General features: G+C 37.5%; 1 protein-coding gene across 1 annotated transcript in view; it reads left to right on the forward strand.

Moving 5' to 3' along the window:
* LOC126819563 (cytosolic phospholipase A2) overlaps positions 1–22,835 on the forward strand; it is a 65,507-nt gene continuing 42,672 nt past the window's right edge. Inside the window, exon 1 of the mRNA XM_050547885.2 lies at positions 1–197. The gene's annotated coding sequence lies outside the window, so the exon portion shown is untranslated. The remainder of the gene's footprint in view (positions 198–22,835) is intronic.

A 22,835-nucleotide genomic window follows, 5' to 3' on the forward strand; every position in this document is an offset into this window, starting at 1 on the left:
CCCCTCAACCACTCAACCGTAACGTTTGACTTTATCTAAGACCGGGTGGAAATGTGTTCGTCTTTCAAAGTATGTGATATACGTTTTACCCTAGTCGTATTGTTAGAAGGCTTTACAAGTTGATATAACCATTATGTATTAAGTTTGAGTCGATGTGGAATTTGGATTATCAGTCTGTCTCTTCATTCGCCCTATAGGTATGTGAGTATACTATTTACTAGCCCCTGTATCTCCGATGTGTTACGTACCGTCTATAAATACAAATCGCTGACGGAACGAATGTACTGTATTATTTAAAATTTATAAGCATGTTTTACGGTTAAGACTATATTTTACAAATTTGTGTACATGATATTTTCTTGTAGTGTATTACTTGAATGATTTGTAATATTCGACCAGACTGATCTTTTGTAATATAAGTAGGTTTATATGTTTGCATAATAATAATACAGATTGTTTAGTAATAGGGTACGATGGTGTAACGCTTTAAACATGAACCCGATTATGAACAACAACAGATATAAAGAACGTTGTGTGACACAATTAAAGCTTTATTTAACGTCCGCTTCCACCGAAGTGATATCACAGACAGTCTGTGTGACACGAAATGAGATTCTCGGCGATATCAATTCTATGGAAGCGGACGTTAAATAATGTTATCTCTCTCTCTCTCTCTCTTTCTCTCTCTCTCTCTCACACACACACACAAAAGGGGATACAATCCTATAAATCGGTCTTGACGAGGTTTTCTGCGGGAAAGATTCTAACACATGTTATTTCAGTATTTACAGATTCTTGAATCGGGATTATCGTCCGGAACATTTTTTTTTTTATAAGCAATATTTTTATTCAGATTTCTATCTGAATAGGGATTGGGGAACAGGCATAGCCTATATTAAACCCTTCTCCCTAATGTCCGGAACATTAATTGAAGTAAAGCTAGAACATTAGGTAATTAAAGATACATTATACGAGAGCTAAATTTGCCTACTGCAGACCTCACTTTAGGCCTGAAATGTTATCAAAATTATTAATTAGACATTAATTAACTTATCCAGATCATAATCAACCCTCGATGTCATCGCGAGCCTGCGATATTTACTGGATTGGAATCCAATCTGCTGCTCAACGCTTATTGGTGAATAAATCACAAAATGGATAATCGAGACTATGTTTTGTATCGTACCGACATTAGTTATGATGATCAAGTCTATGCCTAAAATTCAATCGCTAAATTCTCGGTTCAGAGTGGAACAATTTGAAATTTTCAGCAAATTTCCTTTACATTATCTAGTTTTTAACTATTATAGTGAAAACTACTCAAGGTATTATTTTTTTTTGGCCTTTGTTGTTTCCTCATATGTGTGCTAATCGTTTTAATGTTACCATTCACATTATGAGGAGGATTGGATGACCGAATGGTTAGCGCGTGCGCGCTGTATCATAAGGTCTGTCATTGACTCAACTGGCGTGGTGACACAGTGTATAAAGGGATGGCTCGCTAACACGCGGATCTCTGGTTTCATCCTTGTGTCAGCCGATATTATTCGAGCAAAAGTTCCCTCATTACACATTGCATGGCGTTTTCATTATCCCGGTTGGCGCGGAACAGTAGGGCGTTAAATCCCATTCCATTTCTAGGGGGTTTGGGTGGTGTGGTTTCGAATCCCCTCTTGTACGTGACAAGGAGTGAGATCACCTGGGTTTCTCCTTCCTCTCAAGCGAATTATTGAAATAAAATTGAACCATATGTTAGCCCAGAAATTACCTAGTTTGTGTCGAGTGAACGTTAAACCCCATTTCTCCGCCCCCCCCCCCATTCCATTCCATTAGTATCTGAATATCGAACAATATTCAACGCAATATGTTTTATATTGGTAAATAACTCTATAATATCATCATTAATTATAATTAATAATTCATATAGTAATTAAAGACTCATCAAAATTCCCTTGCTGAAAGAAAAATTCCATTAAATGCAACAAATAAACACAGTGGTGAAATGTCTAATTAATTAGTAACAACTTCCAGTTTATCACAGCGAGTGGGCGGTGTCGAAAAGTTTGTGAATAGCCAGTCCCCTTTTATTTACTTGATATGTCTATTGCAAGAGTGTCGGTGTATGGTGTGGTTCTTATCCGCAGGTTTCATTTATGGACTTTGATTATGTGGGATGGACCCTTTGAACTTGGGGGGGGGGGGGTTGGGGGTGGATGGTCGAATGGTTAGCACGTGCGCGCTGTATCATAAGGCCTGTCATTGAGGCAACTGGCGTGGTTTCGAATCCCCGGTTGTACGTGACAAGGAGTAAGGTCGCTTGTCCAACATCGTGGGTTTTCTCCGGGCCCTCCGGTTTCCTCCCACTGCTAAAGACCCCTACGCGCAAGCGAATTATTGAAATAAAATTGAACCATATGTTAGTCCCGAAATGACCTAGTTTGTGTCGAGTGGACGTTAAACCTCCCCCCCCCCTCTCTCTCTCTCTCTCTCTTCTGAACTTACATTCACCAACTGGTGTCTCGTCTATTATATATATGTAACAGCTAAAGTTGCCAATTGTCGGCCATGTTTAAAATGTTACATAAATTATTATTTAGACATTTATTCACACGAAAAGCCCGTAATCAACTCTCTAGAACAACCGATGGTTTGGATATTAAGTAGATTAGATATGAAAAAGATGTTTCTTGTGACTTTAATAATATTTTGTAAAATAATGTTATGGCAGATCTGACTGATCGTTTTTTAATTAGCCCCATAATTATTCATATGTCACACATTAATTAAGTTATATAGTTCGTGAGTGGGATGTCATGCCATTATACTATTATTGTATCAATTCTTGTTTTAATGGCCGCTAATCGTATACATTTGATAATGGTGGTTGAATACTACTACGGTTGTCGATAACACCTTTACAATTTTACCATTATCAATTTTTGAGAGGAGGAGGAGGAGACGTTGTGTGGTCAAGTGGTCTAATATGTGCGCTTTAGTCACTGATACGCTCTACTGAGATCCATCGTCGACTGCTATATGCACTCCCGGCACGGACTTTGAAATTCTTCTCCAAAGCGCAGTGACATTACGTGCTTGAGCCACTCATAGCGCTCTCGGTGCAACCTTATGCAGTTCCCATTTTGATCATAAATGTGCTTTCAGTACGCAACAAGTGTTCTGTGTGCTCTCAGGGTGTCCAATTCCCCACCGTTTCTTCGCTATCACCACGTTCTCAAAACGTTTGTAACTTGTTCGGTGCACAGTTGCAGTTTCCTGCTAAATGACCGACAGCAGTCTACTGAAACAATGCCACATTCACCTACGACCTATCAATTATCGAAGTATGTGTCAAAGCACTATTTGGTGACGCGGTGGGAACTGTAAACTACGGTAAAGAGTCGCCATGAGCTATACCGAGCGCCATACGGGGCACTCTTTTGAAGATGGCGTTAACCAGTCATAGCCGTGTCGACTATCAATAAACAGTCTGTTCTATAATACCAAATTGTTACAATAAAAAACCCCCACATATTACGTTGTTAGTACTTTTTTTAAGATGGCGTTAGTCATAGCCGTGTCGACTAATAATAAACAGTTTGTTCTATAATACCCAATTGTTACAATAACAAAAACACATTTACGTTGTTAGTACGTGACACTTTGATGGTTTGATAAAACAGCACATGTATTCTTCTTCTGCATTATTATCTATATTTGGAATAGTCTCTATCATTTAGACAAATATTATACGTCGAAGACTAGGAGGTTCTGGAGGTCCGAGACTATATCCGGAATGGCGTTCAAGAGGTCGGCAATAAAGGGACACCAATTTGAATTTTTGTTCTTCTGAAATTTTGCTTTCTGTAACTTCGAGAAAACTTATCAGAGCTTTTAGTTCCAATTTTTTTTTTTTTTTTAATTTGTTTGTAATGGAGGGATTACCACATTTACTTTTTGTACGATAATGGAAAACGACCAACTTTGCTGTGAGGTCTTATAGATATTTTGAAATAATCGACATCCACTTGTTACATTAGTGTCATTGGGTGCGAATATGATGACATTTCTGTTGTTTCTTTTAATTCGACATCCGCTGATCAAACAGGCTGCAAGCAGACGACAAGCAGACGACACCTTCTAGAAAGTAGTTAAAAGTGAAAATGTCTACTGCATCCCACCCTGTCGCATGCGTGATTAAGCAAAATTCCAACTGTAATTGACTGTAGTGAGCAGCATGCCAGTTTATGAATGAAATGTCGAAATAGTGTACATATTCAATAAAGGAGTGGTGGTCACGTCTGTAAATCCGTTTACAATGCGTGCACATGGTTTCTACGAAAAAGGGTGAAGTACAATTATTAGTTAAATTCATATCGATCTGGTGGGGTGGGCCTATAAGTAAGGGGTTGGACCCGCATCCTCCGCAAACATATTTTGTGCAGTTGCATCTCCCCCCCCCCCTTACCAAACACGTAATATTAATGTGATTGACCACGTACATAAAATTAGATTCCGAAATTTTTTAATAATCATAATGCCAGGACTGTTTATAGGCTGCATCCAATTCCAAAACTTCATGCAAATGATCTCATACTACGGGTCAAGAACGATTTGGAACATAGTGTAGATGGCGCTGTATTCCAATTGGTTTCAACTTTAGACATGGCATAGGATTTAACGGTCCGGACAGTTGAATAAAGAAGGGCCTACGTCATACAGGGTGCTATGAGGGAAATTCTGTTCTAACAGCGACGTTTCCGCCTACTCTTCATCGAATTCCAACTGTCCAGGGGTCTTTTACGTGCACAACAACGTGTAGAAGAGACCTCGGTTGTTCCCACCACACAAAAGACTTGGTGAAAACCGGGATAGGATTCAAGATATCCTACTGCAGACTTCAGTATTATCCTGCCCCCCCCCCCACACATGTTTTTATAACAAAATACGTAGGATGTTAAACTTCATTTTATTTCACCATGTATCCTGCCTCAAACAAACGCCCCCGGTTCTTATACCAAAATACGTAGGACTTTAATCTTCATTTTATTTCACCATGTATCCTGCCCCGAACAAACGCCCCCGTTCTTATACCAGAATACGTAGGGCGTTAAATTCCATATCATTTCAGTATGTATCCCGTCTCCACAATGTCCTCACAACGTTCGGACTACCAAAAACTACGTATGCATATAAACACATAACAAATATTAACCCAAGTGAATTAGTTTTATATGTCATTAGTTATAAACTTATTTATAACAGCTTGCGACTTTAATAATAGTCAAAGACAAAAAAAGCTTTGTTGGTTTTGTTACATGGCAATGGATTACAATAGATAATGAATTCCATACAAATTAATGGTTGGAACTATTGTCAGAAGTATATCACACACAACCATCGATTTCTAACTTTGTGATATCCACACAACACACAATAGAATAATTTATTTCTGACTTTCTGTGAGTAGTAGCAGTACTGGCAGTGTCAGCCCAACAGTTATAATCTTTTTTTATATATTGGACACCGTGAATTCGTGGTCTGGCAGTGATAGACAAGCAATACTATTGGACACTAGGAAAACGTGAACACAGTGTTGTTTTATCCACGAGACTTGGTTTTAAAATCCAAGTAAATGTACTTTTTCAAAGGTTTCAGAAAATGTGTTTTTACTTTTGAATTCATATATCTAGGCGCTTTAGAAATTCGAGAATGATGTAGTCTCTGTTGACAATTTCGCTTAAACATTGGACATGTGCTCGCGCTGTTGTTTAATCTATGAGACTTGGTTTTAAGATCCAAGAAAACATACGTGTTCAAAGGTTGCAGACAATTTGTGTATACTTTTTAATTCAGATATCTAGGCGCTTTAGAAATTCGAGAATGCTGTAGTCGCTGTTGACAATCTCGCTTAAACATTGGACACGTGCTCGCTCTGTGTTAATCCATGGCACTTGGTTTTAAGATCCAAGAAAACATATGTGTTCAAAGATTTCAGAAAATGTGTTTATGCTTTTGAATCCAGAAATGTGAGTGTGTTAACGTATTTGAAATCGAGAATTTTTTATTTGAGTGTTTTGAACGTAAGCAGTGATGATCGACGCCCCTGAATATGTGCTCGAAGTATAATTTAAAGAGGATTTGGAATTCGAGAATCGTATTATTTGAGAGTTATAAATTAACCAAAATGTTAACAAGCTCGTTTATGAATTGCTCGCCGGAAGACAGTTAGTGTTTTAGAGGATTTGAATTTGAAGAAATCTTAGTGTTTTTGACAAAACAGAATGTCATAGGCGCTGTTGGTATTGAAAATGACATATTAATTGGATAAATGTTTTTGATTTTAAGGAATTTCAGTGTTTGCGAGTATTGAACAAAAACAAATATGATAGTCGCTATTGATATTTAACTAAACAACAATCGGAAATTTGATATTAATTTGGCTATTATTGAGTTACAAAAGTGAAGGTAAAAAGATATTCCAAATGGGAACTTGAAACTATTATTACACTTTAGAATTTTGATCTGTTTTGTTAATTAATAATGTATAGAACAGAAAACAGAGGAAACAACGCCTGTACATATCTAATAACCAGATAATAAATTTTGATGATTGTATATTGATACACGTAATTTGATATTGTGAATTCTAAATCAAAATGGCGGAAGCAAATACTGTGGAAGAAACTGAGTAAGTATACTAAGTTTTAAATACACCTTGATTGTGTATTGCATGATGGTTATTTTTTTATCTTGTACCGAACGAAGATATCGAAGATATGGGGTGGGGAATGGAATCGAATCAACCCGTCTTTGGGTCTCGGTTTTCTTTCAGGAAAATATGTCATAGATTGCTGTGTATGCTATTTTGTACACATTCACCTTATATAATAGTTTTGCCTTTTGCTAATCAGAAGTTGCTCGGTTTTCATATTTTTTGTTTGTTTCCGTGTTGCTACTGAAAAAAGATTCAGGTAGATTAACTGGATTATCTGATGCTATTTGTTATGTAACATCTTATAATATTTGATTGTCGATTACCGATACTGCAGAAATCGTCAATCCCCTGTAACTTCCAAAATATATCCAAGGGAGCTGGCTGTTGATGACAATCGCTTTCGTTCTCTTAAAATGGATTAAAACAGGAGGTGTTCCTGAAATGGATACGATTTAGAATCATGCTGCCTTTGGACAGAGAGAGAGAGAGAGAGAGAGAGAGAGAGAGATCCCGGGTTCGAGCCCCGTTTTGGCCGAGAAAGATGCCCGGTATTTTCCAGCTTACTTTTCCTTTGTTACCGGTGTAGTACTGAGGGCCTGTGCAAAAAGGCGTCAATTTGTTCGGATGGTGCAAAAATACGGGGTCCATCACGTTAAAGATCCTCTGACAGGTGCAAAACGAAATAAAAGTAGGCCGTATTACCGCTGCCCTGGCAAAATGTCCCCGACAGCACACTTCATTGCGTAAACCCGTCTTCATTATCCCGACCGATACAGAAATACAAGAGGTTAAACTATTTCATTTTAGTCATGTCTATTTATAGTATCTTATTACTGTATTTGTTAGGAATGAAGACTCCGGTCTGTTTGTACTTACCTGTATTATGAACAACAGGAAAACACCATTAAAAATTTATACAAATTTAAAACACGTGTATTGATTAACTAACGATTTAAAAAATGTTGAAATGATTTTCTATCTCTCTCTATATATTATTATAATATTACTCACGTTAAAGAGGAAATCTCACATATATTTTAAAGATACATTATGTAAGATTTAGATAAAGAGCTGACCTTTCTTGCTATAATAGCTCAAAAATAGATAATGTAAAATGAAAATATTGAAAATTTCATTCAAATTACATCATTCTGAGCCAAGTTGTCATTGTTTGTAGTTTTGAATAGATCTGTGCATCGTGGTAACCAGGACACTGGTATATTCGAGACAGCCTCGCTTTCCCATTTTTATATTAAATTTTCTAATCTAGTTAAAATCTCGGGTATCCGATGCCATCGAGAGTTGATTATGGTCTTGTTTTGTTAATAAATTTCTAATTAATAGCTTGTATAACATTTCAGGCCTAAATAAAGACTTGTAATAAGCAGATTTAGCTCTTGCATTTATATAATGTATGTTTAATGAATACACCTCGTTGATTCTGAGTGAATAAATCACGATTCTGTGCAACTACATGTAGGGCTCTTTTCTTTGGAACCGTAAAATAAATGAATACGAAAATAGGTCTAAAAACATATTAATGTAATTTGAATGTATATAAAGTGAATTATATTGATCTTTTAAAATTTCTATTGTACTTTGTAATCAATTATCTTCTGTGAAATACGTGAACATTCCGAATTGAACGACAGTTTTGTCGTTTGTGAATCAACCATTACTAATTACTTCCGCAATGTCTTGTGGGATATGTTCTTAGTCTTAATTACAAATGGCGTACTTATTACAAAATGTTCAATGTTTCTTAAATATTGGATATTAGGATCCCATATTTTCACGGATAGATATTAACATCAATATTACTTGATATGAACCGATACGGAATTCTAATTCGTGTTTTTAATTTCGAATAATGAAAAATATTGGGTGTATCACCTTTAAGTAATGAGTTCTTAAAATCATTTCACATATGTAAATATTATTATTATATTACTCATCACATTAAAGAGGAAATGTCTGATATATATTAATGAAGACGGGTATATACCATTGAGTGTGCTATGAGTGAATTTTGGGCCGGGCAGCGGCACTATGGCCTACTCTTATATTGAATTCCAACTACCATGGGATATTTACCTGATCAGCAATGTGTACACGGGACCTCGGATTTTCGTCCCAGTTGTCCTTGTCAGACCATCCGCCCTACACCACTGACAAGGCGAAACCACGTCTGAAAATCCCGGTGAACTTTTTCGGCCAATGCAGGGATCGAACACGTGTCCTCCAGGCTAGCAAGCCAGCGTCTTACCCGCTTAGCCACTGGATAGGCTACAATTCGTTAATTCTGAGTGAAACTCTCCGTATGTCTTGATCATGTACATGTTTAGAGAGCGCTGTGATACGTTGTAGCACCGAAGGGTTGGTCATATGTATCCTGGATAACCGTGTCTATATCACCAATAATACCCCATTGAATTATTGTCTTTAATGTTAAGGGGTCCATACACGTTCAATAAAACCATCAATATTATTGACCCAATATATTGACTCGATATATTGACTCAAGAATATTGACGGGAATTGCCCACACGCGATTCAATATTTTCATCAATAATTTAATCACTTTTTGGTCATTTTTCAAAATGGATGCAGCGGTCACTGTTGCGCTACTCGTGGCAGTTGACGAAGAAGAACCGCGAAAAAAATCGATTGAATGAAAATATTGACGCAATTATTGATGAACCATCAATAAAAATCAAAATGGTTTTGATCCGTCACAATATTCACGCAATGATGGTTATTGACAATATTTTATATCAATATAGCCCACACACATCCAATATTATTGAGTCAATAATATTGACGGAATTATTGAACGTGTATGGGCCACTTTAATTCTCGTCTCGTAGACCGGCACTAACGTTTTATAAAAATTTTGTTGGGTAGAACGCTTTCTTTCTACCACAGGATGGTGCAGCATGTGTCAACCTCTTGTCCAAAAGCACATATGAGGTTCATCATGGCAAACTTGAGATACACTAACGTATGCATGGGACCTCTGTTTTTTGCGCCACCCATACGACCTAGCGCTTTTCCTTGCAAGTGAAATATGGGTTAAGTTATCAAATGCATAAACTGAGTCATTTTATGAAATATAGCCTATTTATGAAATATACCCGTTTTATAAAATATATCCGTTTTATGAAATATATAAGCTTTATGAAATATATAAGCTTTATGAAATACATCCTATTTATGAAATACATCCTATTTATGAAATACATCCTATTTATGAAATAGATCCTATTTATGAAATACATCCTATTTATGAAATACATCCTATTTATGAAATACATCCTATTTATGAAATAGATCCTATTTATAAAATACATCCTATTTATGAAATACATCCTATTTATGAAATAGATCCTATTTATGAAATAGATCCTATTTATGAAATACATCCTATTTATGAAATACATCCTATTTATGAAATAGATCCTATTTATGAAATACATCCTATTTATGAAATACATCCTATTTATGGAATACATCCTATTTATGGAATATATCCTATTTATGGAATGTATCCTATTTATGAAATACATCCTATTTATGAAATACATCCTATTTATGAAATACATCCTATTTATGGAATGTATCCTATTTATGAAATACATCCTATTTATGGAATACATCCTATTTATGGAATGTATCCTATTAACCTATTTACGTAGTATATCCTATTTATTAAACATATCCTATTTGAGACAGGGAGCCACGGTGGCTCAGTGCGTAAGACTTTGGCTCGCTAACCTGGTGGTCATGTGTTCGATCCCTGTGTTGACCGAGATATTTATCGAGATTTTCCGTCGTCCTTCCTCCTTTTCAGTGATGCAGGACGGAGGACCTGGCATGGCAAGGGACAACGTATAGTCGTTCGGATGGCGTTCACGTAAAAGAACCCTTGACAGTTGAAAATCGATATAAGAGTAGGCCGTAGTGCCGTTGTCCGGGCAAAATTCCCTCACAGAACACTGTATGGCGTATGCCAATTTTAATTAGTCAAGAACAGTAGGACGTCCTACATGATACATTTTCGTTTACGCGAGGTATGCACGTCCATACAGATATTTATTTCGTTTTGTCTGGCTAGCGATATTTCGTCTATTTCACCAATCTTTAACATTTAATCGGATATAATCCTACAGACTGTGTAATGTTGGCAGTGAATCTATTAGAGTATATCAAGGATCAAGCTGTCGGTGTAAGTCAAATACGACAGGTTACATTTATATATATATAAATAGGTTTATAGCAATGGAGCAGGTGTTAAACATTTAATTCTGAAAGTTTGACTGGTGATGTGTTGATAATTGGAGAGAGAGAGAGAAAGAGAGAGAGATGGGAGAGAGAGAGAGAGAGAGAGATGTTAACATCCACTCGACACATACTAGGTCATTTCAGACTAGCATATGGTTCAATTATATTTCAATAATTCGCTTGTACGTAGGGGTTTTTACCAGTAGGAGGAAAGCGGAGAACCCGGAGAAAACCCACGAGGTTGGACAGGCGATCCTACTCCTTTTAAATGTCCGTCCACGTGCTTGGGAAGTATGATTCAATATGAGAAATCTTCAAAATTATGTAACAGAAGAAATGAAATGAAATTGGGTTTAACATCCAGTATGCTCTGACCCTGAGTTCACGCAGACTTAAAGGGACAATAACACTCTTGCTGGCTTGACAGCTCCAGAAAATAAATAATAGCCTTATTCTAAGTATTAGATGTGTATTTGTCCTACCTGTTGTGTAAATTATTTATTGCATCTATTGTTCGAAAATATTTTTAAATACAAGTCACATTTGAAAAGATTTACGTTAGACTTTTCAAATCATTTAGTTGAATTTTTCCAAATTTTTAAATTAGGTGTGTTAAGATGAAATTTGTATCATCAATTAATTGGAATATTGTAAAATAGTACAATTAGTTGACTGGAATAAAGATTGGGACATATTATTCAATTACAACAATTGAGCCTTTAAGTTAAGTGGTATTGAGCCTTTAAGTTAAGAATTTACTCAACTTTCAATCACTGTTTATGAGAAATATCTTTGATCCAGAAACACAAAACATTGCACCTAGTTTCTTGATACATTAAAACAACAAAAGTTTTAGAAAGGGCTATATTTTAGTTAAAATAAGGCGAACAGTTTTGAGCAAATTCTTTACTGAAGTCTGGGAATTTTTTGTGAACTCGGGTCCTAAGGGAAATCTTACCCAGGGAAAGGAGTGTTCACCAGTCCTGATATTAAGGGTTATAATAGGTGCACACTAACTAATGCACGATTAGACTATCGACCTATCTAAACAACAAGACGCCATTTTTTTGACAGGACCTCAGTTCTGCGCCAATGGCATGGAGAAACTGGAAAATCCCACGGAACCTCCTCGGCATCAACATGTTAGTGAACCAGCGCAATACTCGCCACCGTAGCTCCAAATTACGTAACACGGCAAAATAAAAAATAAACATAAGGAAATCAATCAGTATTTCTGTCTGTCGAGACCACTGTTGCAGGTTGACGCCATTGTTATATGACGACGCCAATCGATTTCATAATTATTTTCCAACTCTAAGCAATTACATGTTGATTAGTTAGAATAAAAAGTAGGTTTTGTTACAAGTCGTCTCTTTTGTCTGTTTAGTTGAAAAAGATCAATATTAATACATTAATGGCGGTATTAACAGACAAGATAATATTTACCCCAGATTAAAGGGGAGCTCAATGTTTGACGTGATCAGCAGTCGTCCGTCAACCCAGCGTCAATCGCCGCGGAACTCAAATAAATCCAAAACATTATCAAGACCGCTATAGTTCTCGTGGTCAACAATCGTCGGTCAACACAGCTACTTGTATATCGCCTAACGACTTAATTGAATCCCACACGTTATCAAGACCGCTAAAGTTCTCGTAGTCCACAGTCTTCGGTCAACCCATGTCAGCGACCAGCATCTTTAGAGTTCTGGAGATATATAGCAACTCAATATGTAGGATTTAAAGCACATTCCACACATACTAGGTCATTTCGGGACCAACATACGGCTCAATTTTATTTCAATAATTCGCTTGTGCGTAGGGTCTTTAGCAGCGGGCGGAAACCGGGGAAACCCCACGCGGTTGGACAAAATAATCATTATGAATGACGGTACGGATGTATCGGAAGCTCCTAATAAGGAAATCATAAGGAAATCATTCAAATGCAACATTAACCAAGACAAGGCTCCGACTTTGTGAAACACGGAATTCCCCTTCAAACACATCTCGATTTGAAGACTGAAACACTAACCAGATATTCTGACCTAGAATAGTTTAAACAAGGAAGGACAATTTGTAATCAGCAAGGAACCAAGTCTAGGAAATAAATGGTTAAAACGATTTGATAAAGGTATGTTTAATATTAGTCCACAAGTGGGGGCTGCGGTGGCTAAGTGGATCCTGTACTAGCTCACCTACATGAGGTCCTGGCTTTAATCCCGATGTTGACCGCGAACATTTCCCCGAGTTTCCAGGGTGGGTTTCCCAGGTCAGTGGTGTAGGACGGAAAGACTGGCAAAGGCATCGTCTAGTCATTCGGATGCGACGAAAAAGCAACGGTCCTGTTTACATATTGGCATGCACCTAAAAAAAACCTTTACAGTTGACGTAGCATGGCGTATGCCCGTCTTCATTGGTCCAATCAGTGTCGAAAAGTAGAATGTTAAAACACCCATATCATTTGACACAAGGATCAGTATAAGTTCATTAGTAAATGGTGCAATTCCACTTGTACCTTGAATTTATAAACGGGTAGGTATTTTAATTAATAACTGTAGTAAATGATGAGGACATTTGTATTCGGGGGGGGGGGGGGATGGCCGAATGGTTAGCACGTACGCGCTGTGTTTTAAGGTCTGTCATTGCGTCAACTGGCGTGGTTTCGACTCCCCGGTTGTAGGTGACAAGTTTTCTCCGGTTTCATCCCACTGCTAAACTGAACCATATGTTAGTCCCGAAATCACCTAGTTTGTGTCGAGTGAACGTTACCCCCCCCCCCCTCTCTCTCTCTCTCGTTTGTATTCAATTAAAACACGTACGAGTGTATTATATGAATCATGAATGGTGACGTCATCGAAGTCCGCCAACGGGCATACTACGTTTCATATCGACCGTACTCGAATTGACGGAGCATTAAAGATACATTCCCGGGTACAAACTGGGTGGATTGATGATATATTTGGACTAAAAACATATTCAAACTAATTAATGTATCATAAATTTGCTTCAAATCCTTCTCAAAACATTGCAATTGTCGGGGAATACCCTAGCTATAAAAAAACGATCAAAAGAAGTCATGTTTGTGTCACGTGACTTACCTCTCTCGGTACCTAGCAACAGAAGCGAAGTCGGAGGAGAATTCATTGCATACACAAGACTATGTTGTCTTTAATCGCTGACTTATATTTATTACAAATATCGAAGCCTAATTAAATTTTCAAATTATCCACTGTCCGCGTCTTTTCCCGTGATTTTTATCTCAGAAAGTGATGTGCAAACTTCAACGTCACGCGTGCAGACATTCCTAATCGTCGGGCTGTCAATTAGGGAAACCCTTACATTTTCGTCCTGTATGCGCTCTATGAGTGTTTTTCAGGGAATCTTGTATTTTTCTAGTAAGATTGGATATTTCTACTTTCCATATATACCAAAATTGCCATACTTTTATTGGAAATAACCACCCGATAAATACTTTTCTGGGAACGTAGCTTTAAGCTTTTCGTTCGAACAGCGTTGCCGCAAGACAAAAAAAAAAGAGTACAAACAATCCCTGGATCAAATACACCCTAGTTGTGATAAGTGTTTATAAAAGGACAGCATAGACACCGAGCATACTATGGGGTGCCATGCCACGCTTGTCCTGAATTTGGTCCTAATACTGTACGTTCCCAGCTGTATCCTGACACAATCGAAACGCCAGTTAACAAGAATTGAGACACAGTTTAATAACTGTACTCCTTTGCATCCATCTTATGTATTTTGAATTGGTTAAAAACTGTTTGATATTCTAAGCCCCCCCCCCCAGCCCCACCGCCCCCACACCCACCCACACCCACCTCAATATTAACCACTTTCGCACCTTCTTTTCGATCGATACTCGGAATGATTGTGTCATTTGCTGATTAGGCCTATATTTGTGAATTGGTGTGTCTGGCCAAAACTGTTTTAGAGCCCCCCCCCCCACCCTCAGCACACTATATTTGTGAATTGGTGTGTTCGGTCAGATCTGTTTGGGTGTGTGGGTTCTAAAACTCACAAGGACCCCTCCCAGCAGTAACTACTTTCGCACCAACTATTCGATCGATACTCTGTATGATTGTGTCGTTTTGTGATTAGTGACTGACACATCAAATATTTATTCCTTAATGGATGTAAGTATTGCGACAGTAGGTTTATCTAATTCCCCAATAATTGGATTGTCGATGACTCGATGGAATTATTCGAGTTTATGCCGGTGAAAGAGGTTTTCCGTAATTGTGGTATCACACTTTGACATTGTGAAAACCCGAATTAATTATAAGAATGTGTACATTCTTAAATAATTATTGAAGAACAACTGTTACGGATTTCTATGCGTCATTTTTTGTGGAAACACTCGACTTAACTTTTTCTTCATAATTATTAAACAAAGTCTATGAAACATTAAAGTCATTGGTCGCCATTTGCATTTGACGGAAATAGCTTAATTAATTAATAACCGCTATTGTGTAATAAATTTATTTTTTAACAATTGATAAGGAAATCAAAATTAAAATATCAAGGTTAGAAAAACCTCATGGATTGAATTCAATCAGATTAAAAAGAAAAAATGAAATGAAATGGAGTTTAACGTCCTACGTACAGGTCTTCTCCGACTGGGCTAATGAAGACTGCATACAGAGTGCTATGAGGGAAATCTTTACAGGACAGCGGCGCAACTGCCAAAGGACCATTACGTGAGCGCTAATGTGTACACGGGATCTGGGCTTTTCGTCCCATCCGAACGACTAGACAGCTGTACTTGCCAGGCCCTCTGTCCTGCATCTTTAAAAAGTGGGAACCACGCCGGAAAATCCCGATGATCTTTCTCAGACAACACCGGGATCGAACCCGCGACCTACAGGCTAGCGAACCAACAACGTCTTACTTAGCTTGGGTTTACATAAATAAGGTTTTAAAAGCAACCGGACATCTTTAAATGGCTACGCGTCTTTGGTTTAAATGAGCTAAATCGCTAATATTTGGGATTTAGAAATAGACACAAATGGGTCGCAACGCAACGCATATAGTAATATATTATGAATGAATATAAACTGATTTACATTCAATCGTTTCTGTTTTACTGTAATTTCTAATCAGTTATGTTCGGCGAAATACGCCGGAAGTCTCAGTCGAATGGCAATCTCTATAGCGTCTGGTTATTCCAGTTTATACCGATAGTATTTATTTCGCATGCTCTCCAGATAAGAATATGGGGTCACCGTTTGACATGACTTGTGGATTATGTCTAGCCTCGTTATTCGAGTCCATTGTTACAAATGGCGCTGAAACGTATTATGGTAAATGCTTATTTTGTCTTAAATATTGGATATCAGAAGCCCATCATTTCCCGGTAAGATCACAACATCAATGTTGATATAAATTGACAAATAAATCATGTTTTCAATGTAGAAGACTTTGGATGATATTGAGTTAGAGACTTAGCTACTCTAATTAAAAATTACAATACAATCAGTGTGCAATGAAAATATTGTTAAATATTGTAAGCTATAGAAAATTTATTATATCATCTAAGATCTCACAAAATATATTATTAAGATTGATCGTGATTTTAAAACGGGTAAACTATATTTTTTGTTTTTATGCATATTTTCGTCGGGAATAGCATCATATTACCGTCATCTGAAAATAGAGAGTATATGGTTACAACAACCTGATTAAAATACAGATCTATATTTCGTTTCGTTTTTTTATTCTTTCGATGGCCTACACTACATGAAGATCTGACAAGTTATAGCGATAGGTCACGTCACGGGTCAAAAGACCGACTTATGACCCTATGATGTCAGACATTTGATTAACCAATCAGCATTGATGTTACTAGTGGATTACCCACAGTTCCGTGCAAAACACGCCTAAAGCTCGCCGTAACAGACCGTTTCATTGGATTATCCCTGACACCATTCAGAACACGAGTTAAATAACAACTCTTCCAGATCCAAGTGTAATAAAGACAAGTAAAACGGATCTGTGTTTTAACCAGATTGTGGTTACAATAAATGAAATGAAATGTGGTTTAACACTCTACTGTTCTGCTTCGACTGGGCTAATGAAGACGGAGTTACAATAAAAAGTTTATTATATTAAATGTTGTCTATTTTTACATATATCCGTCGAAATCAGTTATAGGTGTGGTGAACAGAGTCCTATTATTGCCATCTGAAAATATCAGGGACGATATTGTTAACATAACAGGATTATTATATTGACTATGATGATAGGGGGTGGCGATGAGATTCCTGTTACTACCATCGCAGATTGGGACGATATTGTTACAATAAATTCAAAGCTATACAATAAGTTTACTATATTTGCTATGGTCTCATATTCTATATATAGGATTGCGGATTTGTGATTTAAAAACAGATTACAGGAGGTTGTTATTTTTTATATACCGTTATGAGGATCAAGACGATAGTCAGATTACAGGATGTTGTTATTTTTTATATAGCGACGACAGTCATCTTACTACAATTTGAAAAAAAAAAAATGGGCAATATTCTTTAAATGAAATGAAAGCATTATAGTATTTTTTTTTATTTAGGATTACGGATTTGTGATTTAAAAACGGATTACAGGATGCTGTTATTTTTATATAGCGTTATGAGGATAGCGACGATAGTCATCTTACTACCATTTGAAAAAATAGGCAATATTCTTTAAATGAAATGAAAGCATTACATTATTTTTTTTTTAATTTAGGATTACGGATTTGTGATTTAAAAGTGGGTTATACGATTTATTACTCTTTTTTTAATATATATTTTCGTACAACCGGGGAATCAAAACCATCGAAACCACGCCAGTTGACTCAATGACAGACCTTATGATACAGCGCGCACGTGCAAACCTTTCTGTCACCCCCCCCCCCCTTCCCGTTATGGGATAGAGACGATACAATAAATTCAAAGCTATATAGTTAGTCTATTATAGTAAATCAAATTGTTTGTTGGGATATTTTTTAGGATTACGGATTTGAGATTTCAAAACCGATTATACGATATTGTTGGTTTTATTTGACATATTATTATATTCCTTGAAATTTGTTGCGGGGGTTTGTCCCTTGCAAAGCCCTTCGTCCTGCACCACCGGCACAAGGGAACCACGCCGGAAAATCACCATGAACTTTCTCGGCTAACACAGTGATCGAACAGGGAATCCCCAAGTTAGCAAGCCAACGTCTTACTCACTGAACCACTTCGACTCCACATCAGAAAATACGCACACTATTTTTAAAATAGGACCCGTACGTCCTCAATAAACGTATTTACCGGAAAATGATGCACTCTGATGCGACGTAAAATATGAATATGATGCCCGACTTAGTTACTAATGAATGATATCATTTGACCATCCGATGAAATGTTAACATATTATGAATATTTAAGTCATCTGTTTTCTTCCTGTTGTCGATTACATTTCCGTTTTACTAGAAACATTAAACATATACAAACCCTTCATAATGTTCATTTCATGTTATTATTCAACTAAAATATATACCGACATGACTAATACCATGATTTGTTTGACCAATCAAACACTCGTATTCGGGCTGGTTGCTGGATGCTTGGTTCACTGAATGCGATTCTAGAAGATTCCAAGTTCAATTCCCCTATAACCGGAAGTTGTGTATGGATACTCTGTACACGAATACATTTCATCATTATGGAGAAAGAGAGAGAGAGATAGATAGAGAGAAAGAGAGAGAGAGAGAGAGAGAGAGAGAGAGAAATAGGTTTTAACGTCCACTCCACACAAACAGCTAGATAATTCCAGGACTAACATATGGTTTAATTTTATTTCAATAATTCGCTTCCTCGCAGTGGTCTTTAACTGTGGAAGGAAACCGGAGGAAACCCACGAGATTGGATAGGCGGTCCTACTCCTTGTCACTACAACCGGGGACTCGAAACCACACCAGTTGACTCAATGACAGACTTTATGATACAACACGCACGCGTAAACCTTTCTTCACACCCCTGCCCCACATGGATTTTATAAAGAGCTCCTAAACCAAATGAATGTCTTGACTTTTAACCAAATAAATGTGTATTTTTTTTTATTTTATTTTGACGGATACAAACCTACATGTATAGAAAAAAAATAACTAAATGGACCATTTTCCTGTAATCTAACTGTATTTTTACTAAATATTCAAGAGCTAAATCTGGCTATTGCAGGTTTTTCTTTGAGCCTTAAATGTTATATAAATTATTAATTAGACATTAATTAACTTATCCAGACCATAATCAATTTCGATGCCAGCGTTTGCCTGTGGTATTTAATGGATTTGAAATTTGAGTATTTTTTCTGATGGATGATTTAACGTAAACACGGATAATCGAGATTTTGTTTATTATCGTACCAACGGTAGTAATTATGAGGATCCTGTGAACCCTGTGTCAACCTACCGCTATGACATTGGTTTGTTATTTACGGCATGTAATATAATGTTTTTAGCTGCATTTGAATACTCTTATGTTAAATTCCAACTGCCAAGGGAGAGAGAGAGAGAGAGAGAGAAATGGGGTTTAACGTCACTCGACACAAACTAGGTCATTTCGGGACTAACATATGGTTTAATTTTATTTCAATAATTCGCTTGCGCATAGGGGTCTTTAGCAGTGGGAGGAAACCGGAGGACCCGGAGAAAACCCACGAGGTTGGACAGGCGACCCTACTCCTTATCACGTACAACCGGGGATTCGAAACCACGCCAGTCGACTCAATGACAGACTTTATGATACAGCGCGCGCACGCTAACCATTCAGCTACCCCCCCCCCCCCCACGCAACTGCCAAGGGTTATTTTACGTACACGTCAACGTACACACAGCACATCACCCGAATAACTAGACACCATCCCTTGCCATGTCATGATAATGGGGAAATCTCAAGGTACTTTGCATTTTATTACAATAACCCTAATCAAAGTTTACGAAATCTAATGCAAAGCTAGAGACGAATAATCTAAATGTAGCCGAATTACGTTTAGCCTATGAACTATATTATTAGCAATTATTTTCAAACAGCGCAATATATTGCGCTGAAACTTTCTGATACGAAACGTAGTTTTTTTTTCGGCACAGAGATATGCATACTTAAACGCACTAGGGGATTTGCTTATGAGTCACCTCCAAAGTTTGAACTTCATGTGCGAACTGCCTATCCCGAAAGCTGGAAATTCACTATGTTTCAGCGATTGGTCACTTCGCTCAGATCAGACCACTTTCAAAATGTCTGGATCTGTGAACGTCGGTTGCAACAGGCCACTTTCAAAATGTCTGGTTCCGCTCTGTTGTAAACGGGAAGATAAACGATTGCATGTTTAGTTTAATTCCGTTTTGATAGCCGGACTAATCAAAAATATATTTCAATCTATGAATAATTAAACTCTGGTGCGGAAATCCTTCTTCTTAAGACTTTAACAGATTAATCAGCTTCCTTGATATATATCACGATTCAATAATAATAATGCATCCGGAACTTAGTCATTGTTTTAGGAATGGGGACTTTTACCCACATTAACGGTTCAGGCGTATTTAAATACACTTTAAATGCATTGATATTACATTGATTGTATCATTCATAAAAGAACGTTTATTATTGCTAATAAATTACTTATATTAATAAAAGTCACCAGTGGGTTTATGTATATTGAATGCTCACTCTCTTGACTTGTTACGGGGTTGTACTTACGTAAACATTCAAGGTTTTCTCGCCTTTTCATTCAAAACCGTAGGTGCTAGATTAACTTCCTGTGTTGAATAGTTCCCAGTCCTTCCCTCGATTAAATTTCCGAAATTAGCGGATGTAGTTAATTGATATCGTTTAGAAAAATAGCGATTCGTCTATTTTCATTACCGGTAAGGAAATTTGCCAGCGTCATGTAGGGTTTAGTCGCCGCTCGCGCTCTCTTCTCTTCTTGTGAACTATTGAATTGTGACTCGAATCAGCCTTTCATGACCAAAATTTGACGGTTTGTGACTCGAATCAGCCTTTTATGACCACAACTTGACGTAGCTGGTTGGCAAATCGTGTTTTTTCTATACAGAATCAATGAATGGATGCATGAAATGGGACTTAACCCCCCACCTTTCTGCATCAACCGGGATAATGAAAACGAGCAGAGGCCATGGAATCGGCTATGGGGAAATTTTTATCCAGACAGCAATTGAATTCAAACTGTCAAAGGTTTTTTTACGTGCACGCCAACGTTTACACTCGATCTCGGTTTTTCATCCCATCCGAACGTCAAGGCGTTGTTTCTTGCCTGTTCTAGACAGATCCTAACCAGTTACTTTGAAGATTTCACAAAGCTATCAAACATTTGATGAGTGTTTTCTTCGTCATATGATGTGACGTAACGCGTAGAACGTTACTAGGTGTGACCTCAAAGGTCAGTGAAATAAAATGAAATGGGGTTTAACGTCCTACTCTTATGTCGAATTCCAACTGCCAAGGGATCTTTTACGTGCAAGCTAAAGTATACACGGGTTCTCGGTTTTTCGTCCCATCCGAACGTCCAGACAGCTGTCCGTGTCGGGTCCTCCGTCCTGCACCACTGACAAGGGGAAACCACACCGGAAAAGTCCGAAGAACTTTCTCGGCCAATCCAGGGATTGAACACGCGACCTTCAGGCTAGCGAGCCAGCATCTTACTCACTTAGCCACCGTGGCTCCCTGTTACTTTGAGAACTTCACTTAGCTATCAAACATTTTATAAGCGTTATGGTCGCCATATGATGTGACGTCACATGTAGATCTTTACTGGGCGTGGCCTTAAAGGTCAGTCAGCTTGTACATTAGCATTACCGCTATAAAACAGATGTTGTCCAATGGCGAGGTGTGGGTGTATAAATGAAGTCTTGTAAAATCTTCTGTTTATGTACGAAGTGGTACAGAAGGTCTGGCTGATTCATTGAAGCTACGTGACCATATTGTTGTCCTCTACTTTATTGAATGGTCCATTGTATTGAATGAATTTGACCAGAAATACGTCATAGAGACCACAAGTAGATTACACTATAACGACCAATAACATTTGATGTGGGATATCGTGACCATTTTATTATACCATTGTGTATTATACGTACTCGTGACCACATTAGGCCTATTGATCTATTGACAAGCCTATTGATCTATTGACAAGCCTATTGATCTATTGGCAAGCCTATTGATCTATTGATATATTGATAAATACCCACTAGTCGTATTCAATAAACCCAGTCTTGAACCCAAAGCCCATCAAAAACTAGTTCGGACTAATGAAGACCGGCATACACCATGTAATGTGCAATGGGGAAATGTCGCTTATACAGCGGCCGTTCAGAATTGCAGCTGGCCAATGTGTACAATGGGTTTACGTACTATCGGAGCAACTAGCAACATAAACTTGTCAGGCCTTTCGTCCTGCACCACAGACATGTGGAAACAGTGCCTAGTCGTTCGAATGGGGCGAAACATCAATGGCCCCTGTAAATCTTGGAGTACACGTAACAGAAACCTTGGTTGTTGGAATTCGAAATAAGAGTATCGCGATCTTCATTAACCAGGTTGGCGCAGAACGGTAGGACTTTAAACCCCCTTTCATTACTGATAATGGATTTAAATGAGAGCTACGTTTCTACAACGATTTCCACACGGATGTTAAGCATAATACAAGTACAGTCTGAAAACGTAGCTCCAATTAAAATGTAGCTTACCACTTGCTTTCCATAGAAATGTTGGGATGATTGTTTTTTTAATGTGTACAATCACTAATATTACATATTTGATATATCATGTATTGAAATTCAAGTGAC

This window comes from Patella vulgata, chromosome 1, assembly GCF_932274485.2.
Source record: "Patella vulgata chromosome 1, xgPatVulg1.2, whole genome shotgun sequence".
Lineage (NCBI taxonomy): Eukaryota > Metazoa > Mollusca > Gastropoda > Patellidae > Patella > Patella vulgata.